The following is a 5761-nucleotide window of genomic DNA, read 5'->3' as shown; positions in this document are numbered from 1 at the left end:
AGTTACAGCAGATGGATTGCTAAGATCTTTTGAACTGTCCTTTATCTTTGTGGGAAAACAATCAGGAGAAGTTCCAGGTTTTCACACAGATCCGTGAAAAGCCATAAAACAGCAGGAGTTCAGGAGAGTCTCTGCTTCCATTTTGTTTAGACAATGGGGACAAAATGGCCTTAGATCGTGGCTTGCAGGGGCTTTCTAAGTTTTAAAAGGGTCCGAGACAGCTTCTGGTTGGATGAGCAGAGGTACGCCTTATTTGAATAAATTAAAGAAAAACTTTGTACACAGGAGTAACAAATCAGATTTGCTCTTGCAATTCTCCAAAGATGTCTTTGCTTTTCTTTCTTTCTTCTTCTTTTCCATTTGTCTCAGGTAAATGAATGTATGTATTTGTTGTTCTGCAGTTTCTGTTGTAATTTCATACATTGTCTTCTATTGGATTAAACTCTGTAATTTTATGACGTCAACACTCATTTTTGTTTTCTGTGTGGCTTCACGCGGCCCGCCGGGAGAACCTGGGATCGAGTTAGAAGATCGAGCTAGAGAGTTTCTTAAGATACAAATAGCCTACAATCTTCTTCAACAATATCTTCTTCCGATGCTGTAACCCAGGCTTTGCCTCTTTGGATCTGCAGCTGGTGGAAGACACCCTATGGACTCTGCGTTGTGTTTCATTTTGTGCATGAAGGTGGTATGTGATCCGTGCAGAAAAGATGAATCGGACACAGGGATCTTAGTTGTGGGGAGACCTTGGCGCATTTATTTCATCCACCTTACAGGCAGTAAACAACACTGTCAGCATTCAACCATTTTTTTTCTTTTTTACAAAACAATCAAGCATCACAAAACAATCAAACATCACCAGAAAGAAAATGTAATTTGTGCCTAACTGGCAATCTGAACCAATAGAAATATCTCGGTATAATAATGTTCATTTTTACACCGGGCTAGCAGAGCTGCTGCTTACCTTACAGGCAGTAAACAATACTGTAAGGAAAACAGCAGTTCACGCACACAAATTACCTGCACTACGGTGTCCCCTGCAGGACAAACATGCCAGGATTGCGGTGGTACCAACAGCACCCTCTTTTGGGACACTTGTGCACTGCTTTACATCTACCCCTTCTTTATTTGATGGCGTCTCTGCCATGAAACTAAACAGAACATCAAAAACAGAGTTAACTGGGAGAACCCTTAACAGTATGTTTGTGTGTCGTTGAGTGTTTTATGTGTGTCTGTGAGCTCTCTTTGCCCTTTCCCTCTGCCACAGCTTCCATCCTCTTTCTGTCTTCTGCTGCTCCTCTTCTGTTTTTGTGACCTGTGCTTCATTCAACAGCTTTATGGGAGGATGTCTGGTCCTGGGTGGGTTTTTTCTTGAAATCAAACTGCTCTGCAGTGAATCTGGCATTCCATGGGGTGCATTTTCTCCTGCTTTATCCCCTTCCTCTTGGCTGGCTCGTTTGTCTTTTGGGTTAGTTTCTCCAAGCTGCAGAGAGGGTCCAGTTTCCTCCTTGCTGACTACATCTGCATTCTGTTGCAGGTCTGCCTCTGAACTTGTCTCATTCAGATCCAAATCTGATTCCTCCTCCTTGGCTGTACGTTTGCTCACCTCCTCTACCGCGATAAACATGCACTAGGTGAGAAGATTTCTGTGAACCACTCTTTCTGGGCCACCATCCTCAGGTTGTACTACATACACTGGTATTTTAGCCTGTTTCTTCATCACAATATAAGGACATGGCTCCCACTTGTCTCCAAGCTTCTGCCGTCCTTCCACATGACATATTTTGACCAGCACCTGGTCCCCTGGGCTGAATACTTGATCCTTTGCTTTTTGATCATAGTACTTCTTTTGTTGTTCCTTGGCAATCCTAGAACTGTGATTAGCCTGTGCATAAGCCTCCAGCATGCAGTCATGGAGTGTCTGCACATAGTCACTGTAGCTCGCTTGGCTGTTAGAGGTTGGGGTCCCAAACACCAGATCCACTGGAAGTCTGGGATGTCTCCCAAACATTAAATAGTATGGAGTATATCCAGTTGAGTCATGTCTTGTGCAATTGTAAGCATGGGTCATGGCATCCACATATTCATGCCACCTGGGCTTTAGGTGAGACGGCAGAGTTCCCAGCATATTCATTAGGGTCCGGTTGAACCTTTCAGTGGTCCCATTGCCCTGTCGGTGATATGGAGTGGTGTGAGTCTTAGTGATCCCAGTGATCTTGCATAGTTCTTTTACAATTGCACTCTCAAAATTGCGTCCTTGGTCTGCATGGAGCTTTGCTGAAAAACCAAACCGGCAGAAGAAATTCTTCCACAGAACCTTGGCTACGGTGCGTGCTTTTTGCTCTTTGGTGGGGTAGGCTTGAGCGTAACGAGAAAAGTGATCCGTTACAACAAGTACGTTTTCAATGCCCCCCTTTGACTTTTCCAGGCAGAGAAAGTCTACACACATAAGCTCGATGGGGGCATTTCTGTGGATGCTGACAAGAGGAGCTCCAACAGTGCCTGTGGGGGTCTTCCTAAGACAACATCTTTCACACTGCTCACACCACGATTTGACTTCCAGGGACATATTTGGCCAGTAGAATCGCTCTCTTATCAACTGTAGAGTTCTCTCAAAGCCTAAATGACCTGAATCATCATGCAGAGCAGTTTTAGCCACCACCTGCAGCTTCTCTGGCAAGATGAGCTGCTCAATGCGTCCTCTTTGTACATCTGTGATGCATCTGTATAGGATACCATTTCTGACCACCAACTTCACGTTTCGAGATGGTTTTTTGTTATCATTTTTGAAATACAGAACTTGGGCAATAATGGGATCATCTTTCTGTTCTGCACGGATTTGTTGAATCGTCATTGCTGGAAGTGCATCCGTTCCCACATCCAAATACAGCTGGTTCACTGTTGGGAAAACACAGCTATCTGGGATCTTTGGACCAGCAGTGTTGTCGACTGTATGCAGCATTCAGTTATCCTGACATGCTGAGGGCATGACTGTAAGATCTGTGTGACTTCGTGGTTGGACATGTGTGAAAGAGCATAAGCATTTGCATTGTTCTGTCCCCTTCTGTACTGAATGTCCAACTCAAAAGACGACAGCTGGGACACCCATCTCTGCCCCGTAGCGTCAAGCTTGGCTGTCGTCATAACATATTTGAGGGGGTTATTATCAGTCAAGACAGAGAAACAACGTCCATAAAGATGGTCATAGAACTTGTCTGTGACAGCCCATTTTAGGGCCAGAAATTCCAGCTTGTGTGCTGGATATCTGGTTTCAGGTGGGCTTAAGCCTCTGCTGGCATAGGCTATGACCCTCTTGACCCCATTCTGAACTTGAGCCAACACAGCACCCAGTCCCTCCCCAGAAGCATCAGTCTGCAGCACGAAAGGTAGGTTGTAGTCTGGATAGCCTACCCAGCTAGCATTGAATGTTTGGAGCCGGATGTGCTGCAAACATCCAACAGACGTCCTCCCGACGTTTCTGGACTCAAAATTGACCAACATTAGACTTTCGGCGGACTGTCAGTTGAATGTCCGCCAAAAGTCCACTGACTACTTTCAGTGGACTTTCGCATTATATTCAAAAATAAAAAGCTATATAATGGTTATGCTAGGTCCGTGGAAATGCTAACATAGCAGCAATTTTATTGGAGTGCAAGGTTTTCATGAGGAACAGTTGTCTTCCATTACCATGGGATATTAATCCAATGTTGTAACAAATTGTAGAAGAAGCTGGCCCCACACTTACGGTTTTCACATGGAACGGTTGTCTTCTGTTTACAACACATTTTAATCTAATGTAATAAATTGTAAAATTGATGAGAACCACTTAAAAACACTTGGCAAGGCTTTTTAATTTTATAGTATTAACATTAAAGACTACCCACAACAAAATATGATAATCACATTTATTTATACATATGTAACAAAAATACATGAAACCTTCTTAGAACAAAGTAAAACAGCACAGTATACATTTTAATACAATGGGTTTTTAGAAAAGACATTCACAATAATAAAAAAAATCAAAGCAAAGTCAGCATTTAAGAACCACCCAGTGCTTAAAAATATAATTTTAAAAGGAATATTTACATCAGAACTGATTTTATGAGCGTTGACACATGCACAAAATAATAATAATTAAGAAACAAAACGAAAAAAACAAACCAGACAACCTTGAACCTTTTTAAAACTGTTTTGGTGTTCTGAATCTGACGCTTGGTTCTTTGGTACAGCCCCTGAAAAACAGACAAAATATATATTTTAAACTGAGACGTGTATTATAGAGAAATATTTCACGGTTTTATGAAACAAAACGTTTCATTGGCTACAGAGAAACACGCATAACAAAGTCCAGCTATAGGATAATGTTCAACAATTCACACAATTTTAGACTGAAAGGCACATGAGATTCTGCAACAGACTGGCAACCTGTCCAGGGTGACCCCCGCCTCTCGCCCAGAACGTTAGCTGGAGAGGCACCAGCACCCCTCCTGACCCCACTAAGGGACAAGGGTGTATAGAAAATGGATGGATGAGATTATACTTACTAAATATTTCAGTTACCAAGAGCTGGTGACCAGAAAGACGTTTCTCTCTACCCAGTCTGAATAGATGTCTGCTGCTCTGCTTGGTGGTTTGAGAGGATTTTGGATAAAATGTTGCAGACAGCAGAGCAGGTCCCTCTGAGATCCAGCTAAAAAAGTAAAACAGAGCATTTAAAAGTCAATATTTAAATAGTACTGCAGCTGATAGAAGGAAAGGATAATGAGAAGAGAAAGGCTAATTATGTTTTTAAAAAATATATACATACTATTCATTTCTGAACAGCTCCTGATTCCAGTTTTTGGTTCAGGACTTCTAACGTCTCTGCAGTGGAGGCTGGAAGGCCGAGCTCATCCAGTGAGTCCATCTCTTTAGCAGAACCAGTGACTGTCAGACGGGTCAGAACGACTCGCAGCATCCTATGGTTTCCCAGGCCGACTCCTTCACCTCCTTAAGGCTTTGAAGACGTTACACAGAATGCTTCAGTCTGCAAAGAATGATTAAAAAAAATCTCAGTAATGTAAAATAATAATTTATTACAATGTAGACTGGGGGTCTCCAGCCCTGCAGGTCCAACACATTCTCACTCCCAACTCGTCACATATTGACGCAGTGGCGCAAAAAGTGGGTATGCAGGGTATGCAACGCATAGGGGCGCTGCACTAGAGGGGGCGCCAAAACCCCGTCTCGAAAAATGTTTTTTTCTTGTTGGCATTTTCTATAATTAACAGAATGAAATGATCAATAACAGAGGAACAGCACTGATTAGGCGCCCCTCTGCTCCTTCACCTCCCCTCCTGTCGCTCTCCCTTCCCATACAGGTGGCTGTGCACGCGCCCCTAAGAGTACGCAGGCGCGTTTTTTTTTGTTTTTTTTTAATTTTAGACTACCACTCGTAGTGCACTTGACAAAATGGAGCGGCAGAAAAAAAAAGCTGTCCGGGGCGCAAAACAGAAAAAGGAAAAGGGAGAAGGATAAAGATGTTGGCGGGATGAAAAAAAGCCTTTCAATGTGGTTGAAAGATAGTAGGTAAGTACCGTCAGTGTATTAACAGGACAGGAGGGTTGTAAATAATCAAGTTAGCTAAAGTTAGCAGCTAGCCTAATACGGAATCGTCCCATATTTGGCTGTTAAAAGTTGCCTCCCCTATTAAGCCATTAAGGGACGCGATTTGTTTTGTATTTCTATGAATATCTGATAAACCTGTCACAGACACATA

This window comes from Poecilia mexicana, unplaced genomic scaffold, assembly GCF_051168715.1.
Source record: "Poecilia mexicana isolate PSO_F unplaced genomic scaffold, ASM5116871v1 scaffold_5, whole genome shotgun sequence".
NCBI classification, from domain to species: Eukaryota; Metazoa; Chordata; class Actinopteri; order Cyprinodontiformes; family Poeciliidae; genus Poecilia; species Poecilia mexicana.
The sequence above is the reverse complement of the archived record's forward strand: the minus strand, read 5'-3'. Positions refer to the sequence as shown.